This window comes from Sceloporus occidentalis, unplaced genomic scaffold, assembly GCF_023333645.1.
Source record: "Sceloporus occidentalis isolate IW3139 unplaced genomic scaffold, rSceOcc1.0.p SCAF_3, whole genome shotgun sequence".
Classification (NCBI taxonomy): domain Eukaryota; kingdom Metazoa; phylum Chordata; class Lepidosauria; order Squamata; family Phrynosomatidae; genus Sceloporus; species Sceloporus occidentalis.
The window spans coordinates 77,697,541-77,717,954 of NW_028316983.1; the positions used below are offsets into that span (position 1 = coordinate 77,697,541).

Sequence of the window (20,414 nt, forward strand, 5' to 3'; positions counted from 1 at the left end):
ATTTAACACATCAGCAAAGAGCAATAAGTCATTTAGAAAGTGAGATTGAAATGCAGTATTCAACTATCCCAAATGAACACCCCCCTCCCTCCCTCCCTCCTTCCCCCCTCTCTCTCTCTACACACACACACACACAGAGAGAGAGAGTATACCTTGGACTTTAAACGTTCAAATCAAAGAGGTAAATGAGACTGAGGAGAGTTAAAATTGAGAAGAAGAGGCCCTTTTAAATCAAGGTTTTTTTCATTACCCGATCTCTTACAAAGAAAATAAAAGTGAACTTTCTGCAAATGAATGGCATGGGCACAAACCCTTACAACCACTATACAATACAGAGAATAAGGAACCATGAGGATGAACACTGAAGGCAAAACATGAATAGATACAGCATGTACTCAAAGTTGTCAACACAGCACTATTTCTACACATGCTGAACAGTGAGGGTCACAATGCCATAAGGATCTAGTAAGGTCCGTATGGATCCACCTTTTACTACTAATGAACATGGAAAAGAAGAGTAATTATTACAGTGGGTCTAATATTCTTAATTTTTAAAAAATGAAGCAAGGCAGGTTTAGCAGATTGTCAAGATTTCAGAGTCACTAAGACCAGGATATGCCAGGGTGAGGCAGAGCCCAGGGATTGGCCCCACAGGACTGTGTTCTAGGAGCCAGAGGCTAGGGCTAAATCAGGGAGTAGGCCAAGGTCTAAGCACAGCAAGGCAGAGTTTCAGAAGCCCCATGGGCCAGAGACAGGTAGCAGGCAAGAGGTCAGGTATGGCAAGACTAGCAAGACAAGGCAAAATGCAAGCAGAGCAGCTACAGGAACACAGAAGACCATGAGGCTATGCAGACCGCCCCTAAGGAGCAGCCTGCAGCCATCGCCAGCTGCGCCAGATAGCAACCACATGCTGCAGCCCCGATCTAGCCTTTCCAGGGTGCAAAAAGGAGCTGCAAAAAGCACCCTGGAAAGGGTGTGATATCCACGGTGCTGCAGCTTTAAGGCACTCCTTTGGTGCTGCATCATGTGAATGCAGTGCCAGAGGAGCACCGTGACAACATGAACTGTGTGGAATGGTGTGCAGTGTCACACCACCTTGGGGGTGGAGTCAGGGAATGCATCATATGGACACCATGCTCTGACTCCACCCCCTGGCCGGTGTGCACAACTCCCCATGTTGCTGTGGCAAGAAGCCAATACAGCCCTTAAATGGCTGTACCTCCAGCTACTCCAGCTGCATTGCCTGATGACTTAACCCTGATCCTTCCAGGACTCTGGCAGCTTGGCCTGGACATTGCAAAGACTTCAGTGGCAGGGCTCCATCAGCCAGAGATTGCCATCCTGTGAAGACTTACGCACTTAGATCCATATGGCCTATCTTGGAATACACTTTTTTTTAGCAGCCCCACACATTTTCAGAGATATTAACCATGACTGGTAGATACATTGATCAGATACTACCTTGCATCCTTTCAGCCTATTTATGAAGCTAGGATTTTGATTGCTCCAGTAACCATCACTTTAAATCTAGTATTAACTAAAATATACCAACACATATGAAAAAACAAAATGATGGCTAACTGATTGGAAATCATCAATATATATCCCCATCCACAAAAAAAGAACACACAAAAGGCTGCAGCAGCTATAGGAATATAGTATTAATTTCCCATGCAAGCAAAATCATGCTGTCAATACTGCATCATAGATTTCAATCACATATGAGCAGAGAAATTCGAGAGGTGCAACAGGGGTTCAGGAAAGGAAGAGGCACAAGGAACCACACTGCAAACATCCAATGGTTAATGGAACATACCAAAGAATTCAAGAAAAAAAAATCAGCATGTGCTTTTTAGACTACAGCAAAGCCATTGACAGTATAGATCACAAAAATTAAGGAATGCCCTTAAATAATCACTACTTAGGACAAGACGCTAGTGCGAGAACAGAATATGGTGAAACAGAATGGTTCCCAATTGGCAAAGGGGTCAGGTAAGGCTGCATTTTATCACTCTATTTGTTCAACTTGTACATAGAAAGTATACGAAGAGCAGGTTTAGACTCAGAAAAAGGAGGAGTGAAGACAGGAGTAAGGAATATCAACAGTCTAGGGCGCGTTACAGACCACCTGTTTGGGGCGGCCTGTAACTGGCCCTTTCCCCGCCGGATCGGGGCCTCAGCTGCCACAACGGCAGCCTCTGAGGCCCCGATCCGCCGCTTTCCAGGCTGCTTCCCCGTGGCCTGGAAATGGGTGTCCTTGGGGCTTCAAGCCCCAAGGACACCCGGCGACGTCAGGGACAAAGAGAAAGGGGCTGTTTGGCCCCTTTCTCATTTGCGTTGCTGGCACAGCCGTGTAGAGGCTGCGCCAGTGATGCAAATCCTGGAAGGAGCTCCGAAACGGAGCTCTTTCCTGCGCCACCAAAAGAGCGCCCCAGGCGCTCTCGCACGGCATGACTATGTCACTTCCGCGCCGCCTCATTTGGAGGCAGCGCGGTCGTGACGTAGTCATGGCGGCGCCCATCTGTATAGGGCACCGCCATTTTCTGCGCGCTCTGCGCGTATTAGGGTTAGGGCCGTCAGAAAGTGACACCCCTTTTTAACCCTAGTATGCGCGGAGCGTGTACTTTTTGCCCGTGCGGAACGGGCCATAGATATGCAGATGATACCACACTATTAGCGGAAAATATCAGCTACCTGGAAAAACTACTAAGGAATGTTAAAGAAGAAAGTGCAAAGGCTGGTGTACTGCTGAATATACAAGAAAACAAAAATAATGACCAGGAGTTACATAAATGCAACCTAGATAATGAGGCAATCGAAATAGTTAAAAGACTTAAGTCAAGGAATCAGAAGAAGATCAAGAATAGGAAGAGCAGCTATGAAAGAACTAGAGAAGGTAGATTATCTGTGCTGGGATAGATGCTGGTTGTATCCACCTTGAACAGGTCTTATGCCTAGGCTGTAGGCACCCCGTATCCAACCCAGACTTTTCTGGCAGCTTTTTTTGAAAAGCTTTTCTTGAAAAGCTGCCAGAGAAGCCCAGTTTGGATACGGGCTGCCTACTGCCTGGGCTCCCAGCCATGCGATAAGATTGGTTCTATCCCGGCATGGATTTCCTGTGCAATAATCTCCAAGACCCTAAAGTATAAAGATACAACTGAACACTAAAGCCAGAATCGTCCAAGCCATCGTATTCTCCATCACCATGTACAGATGCAAGAGCTGGACAGTGAAAAAAGCAGACAAGAAGAAAACAAACTCCATGGACATCCAAAAAAACAAAGAAATGGATCCTAGAACAGATCAAACCAGATGAAACAAACAAAATGTGGCTGTCATATTTTGGCCACATCATGAGAAGATATGACTCATTAGAAAAGTCAACAATGTGAGGAAAGGTAGAAGTCAGTAGGAAGTGAGGAAGACCACATGCTAGATGGCTGGAGTCAATCAAGGTCACAGGCCTGAATCTGCAGGACCTAAGGAGAGCAGTAGAGGACAGGGGGTCTTGGAGATGTCTCACTCACATTTACACTTCTTTTTACTGAATTTCCATTTACGCTTCTAAAGCCCATTCTCTCAGTTTAGATGGATGCTTCTGGAGCTCCTTGCAATCATTTTTTCTTGAAATCACCCTAAACAATTCATTGTCAACAGCAGATATGACCATCTCACAAATGTGACCCCAAGCTTTATAGAGATATGTATTTTGCATTTTCTTTTGAGAGTATTAAGTGTGTGATCTTCTAACATACCCCCAGCTTTTGTTGTTAAAGAAATGAAGTGCAGAGGTCCGTGTGTCAGATGCTACAGCGATCTTTATTTTCACTTAATAGGGTCTACCTCTTTTTCTCCTTGCTTGACACTGTGTTTATTCTTTGTTAATTTTTTTTACTCTTGTCTGTATGTTTCATTTATTATTTTGGCATAGGTTTCATGTTAACCAGATTATTACCTGTTTCAGTTCATTGTTGTGGTTATTTTAATGCAATATATTCATTTATTTGTGTAATATATGTATATATTACACACACACACCTCTAAATAGTGAAACTAATAATAATAATTAATAATAATTTGTTTTATTTATATACCGCTATTCCAAAGATCATAGCGGTGAACAGCAAGTAAGCTAATTAGCAAGTAAGCTAATTTGCCCCCAACAGTCTGGGTACTCATTTTAGCGACCTCGGAAGGATGCAAGCCTGAGTCGAGCTTGGGCCCTTTTGCTGGTCTTGAACTCGCAACCTTGTAGTTTTGAGTGAATGGCTGCAGTACAGGCATTTAACCACTGCACCACCAGGGCTCCATGACCTGCCTGCCAATGCTGAGCCCTCCCCACCTTAAAAATAGGTCTGGGTCCCTGTTGCTGCTTACTAGTTACCAATGAATGGTGAAGTAACTGAATTATAAATCAAGTACTGTCATTCACATTGATAATTCATATATACAGTGCATTCAAAATCCCGTTTAGATCCATCACAGCTAACAGAACTTTATCTTCCCATATTATCATACTAATGCTTTATTGCAACTTACTTCTTTTCCCTTACACTTCCTGATAGTTGTTATCCTTCTGAAGTCTCTTGGTCCAACATTTATGTAGAACTGGCATTGCTGAATATACTGTCCACTTTAATTTGTCTTTCCTAATGTGCTCAATAATGTCTGTGTAGCTTTCATTTATTGTCAGGCCTATTGATCAACTTCTAATCTAATTCTCATCATTATGCTGTCTCCATTCTTTTGGTGACACTTGGAAGTCCTTGAGGATGGAATCATGCCTTCAGGAACACTAAATGAAAAAGTTTTCCTTTCCAAAAATTTTGTTCATTCATAGCTTCCTCTAAACTTGCAGTACCTGTCCACTTGTTAAGATGTAAGAGGTCACATTGAGTTACCATGGGATGTACAGACACTGTCAGCAGGGGAATATTATTGTCACACACATGTGGATGGCACACCAAAATAATTCCTAACAAAATGAATAATAACTCTGTCTAATATAGCTCCCACTAATTCTTGTACCACTTACAGGTTGTTGTCAATTTAACTGATTTTAGGCTTCACTGAAAAATTAATGTGGTGTAGTGGTTTGACTGCTAGACTATGACTCTGGAGACCAGGGCTTAAATCCCAGCTCAGCCATGTAAACCCACTGGGTGACCTGGGGCAAATCACACACTCTTAGCCTCAGAGGATGGCAATGGCAATGTCAAACCCCTTCTTAACAAATGTTGCCAAGAAAACCCTATGATAGCCTTAGGGTTGCCATAATTCAGAAACAACTTGAAGGAACACACCAAGAACAACAACACTGCTGCCCACTCATCCCTGTCCCCAAGCACTGTTATTTCATCAGTTTATCCTCCAAGCCTGAATTTATTTCATTTGACACTTATTGTTGATTTAAATTTAATTCTAAGATGGCCTTAAAATATTTCATGGTTAACTTCTCCACTAAGTTTTCCTGACTTAAGACTTTATAAACTTTCAGCATTCTTTTAACCTTTTCACCTGATAATATATTCTCCCCACCACCACCACCTTTCTCTCTTTCTCAGCACTTACTTCTCTTCCTCGGTATTGATGCCCTTGGAGATATTTGCTGACTTTTCTATTTAATTCTAACCTTAATTAACTCAGGGTGAGCTGGAAAAGTGCAAAAAGAGGGAATTATTTTTGTGTAAATTAACTAATTCATTTAAGGTTAGATTACCTGCAAGATGTTCTTCTGCACAGCTCTTCTGTTCTTTAGCACATTAGCTAGCTCTCTATACCCACATGAAAATGCCCCATAGACAGGGATTTTCCTCTTTACAATCAGATTTGTAAATAAGATTTGTGAAATGAAGCTACAGTCAAAGAGGTCTAGACAAAATGAAAGCTAGAATTGTTTCCTTGTCAACCAGGGTGATGACAACAATGGTGGCAGTGGTTCTAATTACATCTGACTGTGACTTTGATCCAGAGCAATGAGCATGGCATCCTTCTATTTAGTACAGTTGGAAAAGGAAAACAGAACGACAAACAGATATATACAGTGAGAGAAAGCCATAATTGACTGGAAAGATCATTTCCTGATTTATAACAAACCAGTTATTAAAAATATCACGAGGGTCAGAAGTGAGCACTTTCACTGAAAGTAATAAATCAAAGTTTTTTGAGGTAACTTTGGCTGCCCATCAGTATATCCACTGTCAGTAGTCTAAACATCAGCAGCAAAGAGAGGAAATCTTGCTTTTCTAACACTAAACATTTTTTAACTGACAATTTAATTATTTTTTTAACATGGCCTTCAGTGTAGTTCATAGTTCTGCAGCTGAGGGTTGAGTAATTTACAAAAACCTGGCAATGCTATCCTCCTATTAGCTCTGTGTTGAAAGTTGGCAGCTGAACTAAAACAGACACAGAGTAATAACACCTGTAACAAAATGTCTGCCAAGAGACTCATTCAATTTTAGTAAAGTATTCTGATGTTATCTGTTGCTTATCCTATCCCAGAATAAATGTCCATAGCTCAATGTGTCTAGCGTTCGTCCAATCAGAGGTCTTCTACATGGTCTTCTACAAAAGGTTCAACTCTGTTTACTTGCAAATTACTATGTCGGAGAGCTGAAACTCCACCACCACCAGTTGGCACAAGAAGCATAATATTCTTTTAGCTGCATAATTAATTATAGACTTCCTAAATGTTGAGAATGGAGAACACAAATACTTCAATTCCTCACAATGTATCTGTAGCACAATATATTGCATACACTAATGCTCAAGAGCCTGAGGACTATGTTCTTACTTTGGGACAAGGGTTAAAGTAAATAAAATGTTTATTATTGCCAACTCTGTGGGCTATTTCCAATGTTAGGTAATTTTCCATGTGGATCATTCTAAGAGCCCCTTGGGATATAGACTTGTGGTAGAAATAAAATCTGGCACAGCACCTAACATAGGTACAGCCTTTGTTTCCTGGGGTGAAACAAATGGCACGCCACCACGTTCCTACCAACACTCCTGGGAAACAGTGTTGTATACCTCTGGGCTTTCTCAATTAGAGGTTGCTATTCTACTGCAGCTGCATTGCTGTGGCTGCTTGGTCCATTTGATATGGAGTCATTTATGAAATCTGAACCACCCAAAGATGTGAAGCTATCAAACTTAGATAAATTAAATTCACCTGATGATCTCATAATATTTTCCTAGCTGAAAATTTCTCAAAGTTTGGAACATTTTACTCCTAAAGTACAATTTGAATGTATGCTTTGACTGAGCAAGAACATGCTATTTTAAATCCTTTTAAAGCAGATAATTTGATAATTTTAAAAAAATGATACCATATTCACTGATATCAACTAACTAATCTCCTCTTTCATTTTAAAATCCACATGCAGGTCTTTGTTCATGTAATATGACAAAATCTCATACTTCTTGTGCTTTTTATTATTAGTTGCAGGTGTATAATTTCATCTTGTTGATATGTGACTATGATTTTAGTAAAACTCGCCGTTAACTTCCATATTTATGCTGTTTATTTATGTTGTTTTAGTTTTATTGTTACTGTTACTGTTGTTAGAATTAAAAGACATGGCCATGTTAGTCTGAAATATCAGTATGCAAAGAGATCTTGTAGGACCTTTCAAACTAATTAAGAGAAAGAAAGAAGTTGGCAGCATATTCTTTTGTAGACTCAAGTCTACTTCATCAGTTTCATCTGGTATTGTTACTGTAAATATAGAGGTGGACGCTAATTAAATAGTTATTAGTCTCCCCAAACCATCTGATAAACAGATGTTCTAGTTATCCTCAGCATCAATATCATTCTGATTAGTTTTTTAAACACTGTAACCCAGCAGAAAATGATACAAAAGAAGATGGATGAGTATTTACAAGTATTGCAAAATGTTTGAGGAAGGAGAAGTTAAATTGCAGAGTTCTGCATGAAAATCAGACTCCTCCCATATATGCTCCTGCCATTCCCATAATATATTGATAAAACAGTGAACACCAACACAGACACATATAATAATACAAAGCCTTTGCAGTCAACAGTATCTAGAGTGCAACTAGCAGCTTGAATAAGGCTAGATATAATTTAGGATACACCCATGCTCATGAAGGCCTGAGGTACTCCAGCCTCAGCATGAATATTGAATGATCCCACCGCAATAATACAAGGGGACTCCAGCAACATCTTTGAAAGCATTCCAGCTAGTTCAGAGAGTCAGAATGGAGAGCAGGGCAGGCCACCCACCTTCAGATGCATGTACTTGAACCCAGCAGACCATGGGATAATGAATCTGGTCATGGGGCTGGAATGCCAATTGACCACTGTGATTTCACTTCACTTCTTCCTACTGCTGCACAAGGAACCCCAATGAGCACAACTGAGAGATAGGAACAACCCTCAACCACTTCATCAATGCTATATAGGCAGGTAGCATGCTCATCCAGAATGAACCCTTGAAGGGGAGTTGGTTTACCATTTAAAAATCTGGCATTCAACAGCAGCATTTTCAACTGGCTGGGGACGACTATTGTTATCCAGCTATATGAGTTGGGAGACAGTGTTGTTTCCATATTTGATACCTGTGTGTCCATCATCTCCCCCCACCCATAGTACCTTTGAAAACACATCCATGTAAAATGTCTTCAACATAAAAGTTATACAAGCTATCCCACTGCAGAAATACTGAGATGTAGAAAACCCTGCTCTTCTTTCTAAAACAACAGGTGAGGCCAGGCCTTTACTCACATGTCACCCATAAGGGGGTGGTGCCTTTTGATAGCACTGTTGTCCCCACGTGAGTTCCACTCTCGTATATTCACCACCACCACCTGGGCTGCTGACTAAAGCAATTATCAGCTAGAATAATTTTCTGGACATTCCCAGACGATAGTGATGGGAGAGGTGGCTGATGGAATAGACATGAAGTTGGAGAGTTCCCTTTCTGTCATTCACAAATGTTCATCCTGGTCCCCCTTCCTCTCTTTGCAGGTTAGTGTTATGGCTGTGATTCTATAGACAGTTTAATGCCATTTTAAATATATTTGTGTTTTTTTTTTTAAATCTCAATTTTTTAATTTGTATTTCTTTTTATTTTGCAAGTCACCTTGATTTTCAAGGGGAAAAGCGTGATATGGAATGCACCAATGATGGTGGTGATGATAATTTGGGGGGGGGGGCTAAAGAAACAGTTTGACAAGCAGATCATAGAAAGAAGAGAGGAAAGGAGAAGAAAAGCTGGTGAGGGACACTGGTTGATAAGAACATCCCCTTAATAGCAGAGTTTGAAAAACATTCTTTTTGCATGGAAAAGTATCTTTCATTCAGCTACAATTCCTCAGAGCTGTTAAGAGCAATACTTGGGAAAGTATTAAGACAGAACTGGGAAAAGTTTGTTTTGTTCAAAGCTGAGCCTCAATAACTTGGGGTGAACTACACAGATGTTAAAACACAGAGCTACCTAAAACAATAAAGAATGACAGAAGTTTTAAAAGAATAAAAATATTTTAAATGGTTTCTCAGTTTAAAAACAGAGAATTTAAAACTGGTTAAAACAAATGAATCATAAAATATGTGAAGCCTCAATAAAATTGGTTTGGCCTGAAGGCTTTAATAAAATCACATATTTTAATTTGACAGTGAAATAATTCCAATGTTATGCTTATTGCGCCACCAGGGGAAGGGAATTTCCCCAACCAGGGTGCCACTACATAAAAGGTCCTCTCCTTGATCTCCCACAATATATTTCCCCTAATGAAGAACAGGGTTTCCAGCCAGGAAACAAGGAAGGTCAAGATCAAGTGTGCTTTCACAAGGAAGCTCAGATAATTTATGACACTGAAGTTGGTGTCCTGCACCTGTTTAAATCCCCTAGTCGCAAGAGTCCAGCTGGTGTTGATTACCTCGGCGTTTTTCACAAAGCCTCCTTGAACACTAGAGGCCCTCCCTTTCTGCTCTTCATTGGCTGAAGGTAGGTACTAACAAACCATTTATCTGATGCCTCATCTATTTGCTGTGATCCATGAATCCATGCTTGGATTGATGGGAATTCATTAACATTCACGCAAACTTTGTTAAGTAGGAAAGTGTACAGGATAATTAGGACATTATCTCATGCAGATTGAAAGATTATGAGTTGTTCCTTCTGTTAACTGCCTTTGAGTTGACCTCAACTCATGGTGAACTTGTGAATAAGATGCCTCCAAGACTCCCTACCATCACTCTCTCTGCTCAGTTCCTGCATGCTCAGGGCCAGGGCCTTGATTGTGTCTCTTCATACAGTATGGAGCCTTCCTCTCTTTCTGCTACTCTCCACCTTTCTTAGCATCTTGCCTTTTCTAGTAAATCATATCTTCTCATTATGTGGCTGAAGTATGTCAGCCTCATCTTAATCATCTTGGCTTCCAGAGTTCAGGACTGATCTGTTCTAGGACCCATTTGCTTGACTTTTTTGGTTGTACGAGATATCCTAAGTACTCTTCTCCAGCACCAACTTTATTCACTGTCCAGATGTCACATCTGTACCTACTGATGAGGAATACAATGGCTCAGAGTATCCCTACTTTTGTGTTTAGTGTCTGCCTTTCCCATTCCTAGACTTCTTCTGATTTCTTGATTTCAGTCTCCGTTCTGATCAAAGATTGATATGAGATATGAGAAATCTTTATTTCAATTTCTTTGTTGTCTAGGTTGAATTTATGTAAATCTGTGGTCATTACTTTTGTTTTCTTGATGTTTAGTAGTAGGCCTACTTTTTCACTTTAATTCTCTTTAATAATTGTTTCAAGGCTTTGTTGTTTTTTGCTAGTAGTATAATGTTGTCTGCCTCTCTTAGATTATGGATGCTTCTTCCTTCAATCTTTACTCCTCCTTCATCCAAGTCTAAACCAAGTTGATTCTGTATCTGTGGATTGTAGCAATTCTATTGGAATACCATCTGTTCACAGTGATTTATTCTTCCCAATTGCTTTGAAAGCACCTTTCGCTGCATTTTCCAAAATTTTGGGTTCATCATATGATTCTACTTCCCAAATAGTATTCATCTTTCACCTCTTTTGTATAGCCCTTTGAGTATTGTTTCCATCTTCTTTTTATTTTAACTTGTCCACAGTTAGCACTTGGTCTCATTTGGCCACAAGAATGGAGCTTCTCCATCTTCTACTTCCAATCTTGGATGGGAAGGGTGGGGTGGGATGGAAGAAACAATCTTTTTGCTACCAGAGATGTCTTATCTATTTCTGAATCATCCCCTCCACTTTGTAGACTGGATAACTAAATATTATTTAAAAGATGTAGATCTTCTTCTATTCAGTATTGTCCAGATACCTCATTATGATAAAAATACAAGTGGGGGTTACTCCTGCAATTAGTTTTGGCAGTGTATTAGTCTGTGTTTGGTGCTGGGTAATTCAGTAACAAGGCTTGGGGGCAGGGGATGTTACTTGGAAGGAATCCAGTATGTGAAAACTCCTGTTTGGGTTGGGAGCAAACTTGAAATGAACCATGTGCATGTTTGAGGCATGAATGTACAAAAGACAAATTTGCTCAGGCGATAATAGTAACTCCTAACAGATTATAGAAAAAGGAGCTGTGGTAATCTGGTTTAACTCATAAACAAGTTAAGAGAAAATTCTTCAGTGAGAGCAAGAGGTGAATGTACAAAGGCTTGTTTTAATGTGGCACACAAACTTGCAATTGTTCATGGTGAATTCTGCTACTTGTTAAGAACAGAGGAAAAACACTGAAATTGTTTCCTTTATGACAAATTAGAATGAGTTCAATAAAGAGTGCTGAAAGACATCAGGAGACTACAAGATATGAATTCAAGTGGAAAGATTAAAACAAGTAGAGGCTGGCAAAGAAATGATTAAGGGAACAGGGAAGCATAAGAGCAGATTCCTCACATCTAAATGGTACTTACTGCCCCAAAGGACACAAATTGTTTAGTTCAAGCATAAATGTACACTACTACAAGTTAATACCAGGAACAACGGATATAACCTTAAATGAAAAGAAGTACCACTATCAAATTCAACAACTTCTCCATCATGTAGGATGATGAAATTGTGCTCTTGAAGTGATAGGGAAGTCACACTTCTTTGAATAATTATTGTTACATGATTAAACATATTTTGTGAGGCCAACGAGCATTATTAGGAGGAAATGTGACCTTTTGCATGAAATCTCAAGGGTTAAGTGATCTAGACTCTTATTTTATTCAGTAGAAGCAGGCTAATGGCCCAGTTATTCAGAAATCAAAATATATGGAAAAACTGTTCACTGTGATTAAGTGGATTATTAATAATTTGCACAATTTAAAATGAGTTTTAATTGCATTTTAATCAGAGCTTCTTTGGGGGAAAACTGTTCTATTCTGATGGTACTGTAGTAGATAGGCTTCATTCAGCTCTTATGCTAGGCTGCTGATACAATTCGAGTGAACCGACACACAGACCTGTATTGATTCAAAGGACTGAAACTTTCAGAGGAACTAAGCACAGTTGTATCATTCAGTTAGATCCAAATAACTTCTTGAAAATATTTCCAAGTCTTACATAATTTTGTCCTATGCTATTTAATCAAAAAATACAACCATTAATAGTTCCCTCTAGCTATCTTAAATATCAACTGAGTTACTACTTTTTTTAAAATGTTGCTTCATGAACTATCAAGGCAATCCATTTAGAAAGAAACTTTAACCATCTGGCAGGCCAATGCAAACTGAACTTCTACTTCTCACACAGTTACTTTTAAAATCTTAAAAGCTTTGCTATGGTGCTCATAACATGCAAATTTCCCCATGGCCTGGAGTTTTATTAGGTAAAGATTACAAAGTCACAGTCTCACTGCTTTGTTTGTAATACCAATACCAATCACTACAGAGCCACAAACAAAGAATTAAGCCTGAATGTGAGGAATAAGCAGCAGGAGCTAATAAAATCTGTGTTGAACAGCTACTTATTTCAAAGAAAGAATAAACAGAATAAAAACAGTAAGGGCCACATGTGGTGCTACTCACAGTAGAAGAAGGATCTATATAGGATATGGATTACTACTTCAGTGTGTAAGAACTCCTCCTCAGTTGTCAGTGTCTGTGTTATATTAACTAATACTAAATAACAGGAAAAGCATTCAGACAAAAAAAGTATAGATTAGGGAAAGCAGTTATTAACATTTAGAACCAGCCGTTTGTTGGGGAGGTGGGCTATGCTATTCAATGAATTTCTAATTAGAAACAAAGTGCATCTGCCTAAAGCAGTAATAGAATATTGATCAACCTTTGTTTATTTATGGGAGTGTTATTGATAACAGAAATAGGGCGGTTTACACAATTTTCAAGCCAAAAGCACAGATCAAATTAGCTAATGACATTAGAGGGCACTTTCTGCAAATAAGGATAAGGCAATCCTTTTCAAGTGGTGCAAATTAATGTTAATCTATGCAAACAACTTTTTAAAGTTCTATCAACTAGCATATTGCAACATCTGTAAAGGATACCTGGAAATGTTTTGCATTCTAATGATGTTCCTCTCTTTTTCATGTTCCTTTCTTCTTCCTCAGAAGAATTCCCTGTGCATATCAGAGCCACAAAACAATGAAGAATTGTTCTTTATGTTATATATCTTCTGAGAGTCCTTTCCACTCTGTGAATTCTTGTGTTAAGTAAAATGAAAATTATTGCCTATCTGTATTACACATGACAAAAAAGCCCCTGCATGCACAGACAAGGGCAGGGAGGATATGATTGCAATGCTGCAATCCACATTGATGGAGTCAACTATAGTGCTAACTAACATATGTCAAGAGATATAGAAAATAAAAGGATGGCCAACAGTCTGGAAATGATCAATATCCATCCCTACCCACAAAAAGGAGACACAAAAGACTGCAGCAACTATAGGACCATAGCACTAATATCTCATGCAAGCAAAATTATGCTCAAAATTCTACAACATAGACTCCAACCATACATAGAGAGAGAAATACCAGAGGTCCAAGCAGTGTTCAGGAAAGGAAGAGGCATAAGGGACCACACTGCAAACATACGATGGCTAATGGAGCACACCAGGGAATTTCAAAAGAAAATCAGCATGTGCTTTATAGACTACAGCAAGCTTTTGACTGCATAGATCATGAAAGGCTAAGGAACGCCCTTAAAGACATGGGAGTGCCAACACATCTGATAGTCTTGATGAGGAATCTATATTCAAAACAAGAGGCTACTGTCAGAACATAACATGGGGAAACAGAATGGTTCCCAATCGGAAAAGGGGTCAGACAAGGCTGCATGTTATCACCCTACTTATTCAACTTATATGCATACCATTATTGTAAGGAAAGCAGGCTTGGACACAGAAGGAGGAGGAGTGAAAATAGGGGGAAGGAATATCAACAATCTAAGATATACAGATGACACCATAATCCAATTGGAGAGACAGGATATAAATATTATTATTATTATTAGTAGTAGTAGTAGTAGTAGTAGTAGAAAACCTCACAGACCTGGAACAACTACTAAGAAAGAAAGTGCAAAGGCAGGCCTAGTGTTGAACATATAGAAAACAAAAAAGAAATGACTATAGAGAACCTACACAAATTTGCTTTAGACAATGAAGAAATAGAAATAGTAAAATAATTCTCTTACCTGGGATCAAACACTGATAGAAATGGAGACTGCAGCCAGGAAATCAGAAGATTAGGTCCCTATACACACCGGCCATTAAAGCCAGCATGGGGGCACAGTCGGGGCATAGCATCCTTACAGTGCAAGCCCAACTCTACCGCCCCCGGGTGCCCTGACACTGTGCGCCACTTCATATGGCATGTGGTGTCATGGTGCACCTCCTGCGCTGCGTCCATACAATGCAGTGCTGAAGGAGTGTCCTATAGCCACGCCGCCACAGCTATGGCACCCTTTCAAGGGTGCACAAAGGAACTGATTTTTGAGGCTCCTTTTTGCCCCCTCGAGAATCTGGATCAGGGCCACGGTGTGAGGCTGCTGCGGCCCTGATCTGGCTGTCAAGTCCATAACAATGGGAAGGGCAGCTATGAAAAAACTAGAGAAGATCCTAAAATGCAAGGATACACAACTGAGCACAAAAGTTAGAATCGTACAAGCCATTGTATTCCCTATTACCATGTATGGATGTGACAGTTGGACAGTTAAGAAGGAAGCTAGGAAGAAAATCAACTCATTTGAGATATGGTGCTGGAGAAGAATGCTGAGGATTCCATGGACATCTAAAAAGACTAACAAATAGGTCCTGGAGCAGATCAAGCTGGAAATCTCCCTGGAGGCCAAGATGACAAAACTCAGGTTGCCGTACACATCATGAGAAGGCATGAATCATTGGAAAAAACAATAATGCTAGGGAAGGTAGAGGGAAATAGAAAGAGAGGAAGGCCACATGCAAGATGGATGGACTCTGTTAAAGAGATCAGGAGTATGAGTTTGCAGGAGTTGAGCAGAGTAGTGGAGGACAGGGGCCTGTCTTGGAGATGTCTCATCAGCAAGGTTGCCATGGGTCAAAATTGACTCGAGAGCGGTTAACAACAAGTCTGAAGATTCAGAGACAGAGGAGTCAGGTGTCTAGGAATGTACTGCTCCTGATGAAAATGGCTTCTCTAAATCTGAGGAGTTGGAGGCTTAGACAGTGATGGGCCCTGATCCCCCGCATGAGTTGGAAGATACTGAAGACATGCTGCCATCCATTGTAGGTCATTAAAGGGATAAACAGAGATCATGTCAATCCCAGTAGCTGTTAATAGGAGATGTTGACTATTTAAGCACTTAGTGTCATGAGGCTGCTGCCTATAACTCTCCCAGCAGCAATCTGGCATCTTTCTTCAAAATCCACAAAACAATGATACCTTTATTGGATCAACCAAAATGCATAATATACATGTTGTAAGTTCAAAGGGAGTATCTTTTTGTTTTGCTAATGGAATTTAAATTTTATTTCCTGGACTTTAAGAATCTCCCAGTGTACTCATGGCCAGAAGGAGGAGGGCTCTGCCTGCATGAATACCCATCCATACCATCTGAACTGAGAACAACCACAACATCTTGACAAAATGCAGGCCTATGACTAACATCATAATTCCTCCCACCACCCACCCACCATATGAATTTTAATATCTCTGCCTGATGAAAAAGCCAGTGGAGCTGTGAAAGATTGCAACATGCATATTGTGCAATTTGGTTGGCCCAATAAAGGAATCACTGTTTTATAGATTTTGGATGTTATTGTACTTTGCTATATGGTCAACACAGCTACCCCTGGATTTGTTTTCTGGTGTATTTGTACTTATCATGGTGACAGCAGTACTCATTGGTGTTGCTGTTTTCTTGACCTGGGAATGGCCATGACTGGCTATGACAACTCGGTTTTACTCCTTGATGGTTTCATTTATGTGGAGTACAAACTTGCTGTAACAACTTCTGGATCAGCTGACAATTACCCTCTCTTTTCTCCCTTCATCTTGACTGGATAACCTGTGATTTACATGGACTGGATTAACTACTCAACAGTTCTTGCACTCCAACCACCTGTTCCCTGGGCAGCGTGCTGACTGGAACACAGGACACTCCTAAGACCACAGAATCATAAAGTTGGAAGAGACCAGAAGAGCCATTGATCCAATCCTTTGCCACACAGAAATACACAATTGGAGCAAGATGGCCATCCAGCCTCTATTTAAACACTTCCAAAGGAGGAGACTCCACCACGCTCTGAAAAAGTATAGTCCATGGTCAAATTGTTCTTACCATGAAGATATTCTTCTTAATATTTAGGTGGAATCATATTTGCATGTAGTTTGAATCCACTGTTTGTGCCCTAGTCTCTGGAGAAGCAGAAAACAAGCTTGCTCCAATATGATGTCCTTGAAAATATTTAAACATGGTTATCATGCCACCTCTTAATCCTCCAGACTTTTACCACATTGGCCATCTTCCTCTGGACATGCTCCAGCATGTCAACATCCTTCTTGAATTTTGTTACCCAGAACTAGACACAGTAGATCCCTTTCGCATATACTGTTGCCAAGATAGTTGTTACCATCCTCTATCTGCATTTTGTTTTTGTTTTTTTCTGCCAAAATATAGTATCTTACATTCCTCTCTGTTGAAATTCATTTTATTAGCTTTGGTCATGGTTTCTAATCTGGTACGGTCATTTTGAATTCTGACCCTGTCCTCTGGGGTATTAGATACGCCACCTAATTTGGTGTCATATGTGAATTTGATAAGCATGCCCTCTACTCTATCATCCAATTTGTTGATAAAGATGTTGAATAACACTGGGCACAGGACAAAACCATGTGGCACCCCACTGGTCACTTCTCTCCAGGATCAGAGGTGAGCAACCTTTGGATTCAGTCAGCAATTTAGCTTAAAATCCACCTAACAGTTGCATTGCCTAGCTACATTTTACTAGGTTTTTTTGCAAGAATATCATGGAGGACCTTGTTAAAGGCCTTACTGAAATCAAGATATGCTATATTTGTAGCATAGCATTCCCTTCATCTACTAAATTTTAATTTAAAAAAGAGATACGATTAGTCTGACATGACTCATTTTTGAGCAATCAGTATTGACTTTTAGTGATCATGGAATGCCTTTCTAAATGTTTACAGACTTTCTGTCTATATAGAAGAAAGTCAGTTAGATCACAACAACAAACACAGGGACTCTGGAATGTAGTCTGAGTTATCAGTACACTGTATAATTATATACTGGTGTTGGTATGATGTGACTAACTGCTGGGTTGTTTCTGACTTGTGGCAACCCTAAGGTGACCCTGTAATGGGGTTTTCTTGGCAAGATTTGTTCACAGGGGTCTTGCCTTTGTCTTCCTCTGAAGCTGAGAAAGTGTGACTTGTCCAAGATGAACCAGTGGTTTCCCATGGCCAGCTGGGGATTTGAACCCTGTTCTCCAGAGTTGTAGTCCAACATCAAACCACTACACCATACTGATTCTCTTGGTGCTGGGTTACACAATGTAACATGTTGTGCTCTGGTGATGTGCACAAGGCAAGCATCAATGAGGGGTGTCTCTTTAAATTAAACGAGACAGCCAAATTAGTCTGGAAAATCAGTATGCAAAGAGATCTGGCAACACCTGTGATACTAACTGAAAGAAAGAATCTGATACTATGGGTTTTTGTAGACTTGAGCCTAAGATGCATAGGGTCCACTCCACCCTATGCATTTGAGAAAAAAGGGTCACATTTATGAAAGTTCATGTCACAAGCTTCTTTCTTTCCTGTGTCCCTTCAGTTCCATAGTTTTTCAGCAATTTCACATGCCTAAATTCTACAATAGCACTCTGCTAGGTACCCAATATGTTCTGTTGATCCATTTTCAACTGGGGTAGTCTGCCTGGCATTTTTTTGCATGCAGGGTCCTGATTATCTCCATAGCACCTTACACTGTATACAGCAAATACAGGATTGCTCTATCTGTTAATCTCTTTTTCCTACTTCCAGAACAATTGCCAGGGTAAGAGCAACAGATAAGTTAAATACAAGATTTTGGCATAAGTAGGATCAGCACCATCATCTTTACTACTGGTCTGTTTTCCTTCTCACTCTTTCCCTTAAATGGCTTCATTGTTGAAACAAAGACCATCAAATCATTTTTCTCAAAGGGTCTGTCTATGTATCCAGTTGCTACTAAAATGTTTTTGTGTATTTCTCATTTCTATTAATTGCATTCTGAATTTGCTGCTGGTGTATCTCAACCACATTTGGTATATGACAGATTACAATTTGACCTATTATGATATCACCGTTTAATTTCTGTAAATCATATACATATGTCAAACAGAAGTCTACAATCTATTTAAATTATTCAAAACGGAATAAACAGACAGGGAAATAACAGATCCCAGCAGATATTGCTTAATGAAAAATGGAAAAGCAAACATTTGTGTCTTGACAAAAAGGGGGCAGCTAGTTCAATCTCTCGAAGCCTCCTTTCGGTAATTTGCTCTAAAAGGTAACAATATATCCAGTTAATCAGGATGCCTCAAAGAGAATACTGTTACACATTGCTTCTGCTTTTTAATTTTGAGGGATTAATCTATTGAGTAATCTTTCCTTGTACCATTTTGTCATGACATTTATTCACTCTGTATGAAGCTTTTAAGCTGCTGCATGGCAGATGATGGGACCAAAATAACAGCCCAAATAAAACCTAAAGGTTTAGATTTTTAAAAAAGCCCCACAGAATCATAAGTTAATTCCTCTTACATAACTGTGGGTGGAGCCTCTTTTTTTATTTCCCCATGTTCCATCACTTTTTAGGTGCTGCAGAAAAAAGAAGACAGAAAAATCCAGTTTCATGAACAGAAGCCTTCTTGTAGTTTGTAGAATCCAGAAATGCTTACAGGCAAATAAATTGCAGTCCTTGTCTGTATTCCAGTGGTTACTGCTATGATTTCAAGTTGAAATTTTGGTTCTGTAAACTCCAACTTGAAGTCATAGCACTCTTAAGAAGTTCCAAGCAGATATCGTATCCCACCCTCTCTTCATCACCATGAGCACAAATGCATATTTATACTTTACTTAAGTCACACTGGTAGGAAAAACTAATTTCAGACAAAAATGTCACCAAAGTCACAATGATCTGGAAAAGCAGCGAAACATGGAAAGGCCGCAACATACTTTGAGAGGCTTCTATTATTTCCTCCCCAGATTCACTGCTACTGAGCTGAGTCTGTTAATGCATCCTCCTAGACGTGCTGTATCAGTGTTCCAAAGTGGTGGTGGTTGTTTTTAACAATACTCTCTCCATTTTAATTATAATATGCAATAAATGGGTAAACATTGAGTAGGTACTGATTCCTCCTGATTGATGTGTTTTTTGCACTATTTTTAATTCAGTTAACATAACTTTTTGTTTATATCTGTTTCCCTTCTTGGTTAATCTTCTTATAAACTCTCCCAAGTGCCAGTTTTGGGAGAAAGGATTGCTATAACAGGGAGGTTTGGCTCCTGGTTGTCTTCTAAAGCAGCAGACTCTGCTGGAGCTCTCAGGGCAGAGCTAGGGCCAGGCTCAGGTTCAGGCTGAGGCTCCAGCTCAGCCTCAGAGTCCTCCTCTGAGTCCTCCACCAGGCTGGGCCTGACACTTCCAAACAGACAAAACATCTGATTAAAACCAGGCATTTAACCACTCCTCTTAGATATTTTTTCTTTTAAAACACATTATTTTAAAAAAATCAATTGAGAAAAAGAAGTTGGAAGAGGGGCACAATGCCTTTTGATTGGTAACAGTCAAAATCAACTCAAAGACGAACTTCAATCTTGATTCGGCTGTACAAATATAACGTGTAAAAGGAAAATACTGTCGTATACTAGACACTGGAGTTGTCCACATGAGCCAAAAGGCCCATGTTTCCCCTGGCCTTGT

The 20,414-nt window shown here is 39.9% G+C and overlaps 1 protein-coding gene across 2 annotated transcripts in view; it reads right to left on the reverse strand.

The window, feature by feature from the left end:
- Positions 1-20,414, reverse strand: part of LOC149316264 (BEN domain-containing protein 5-like) — a 1,092,722-nt gene that overhangs the window by 572,175 nt on the left and 500,133 nt on the right. The window lies entirely within an intron of this gene.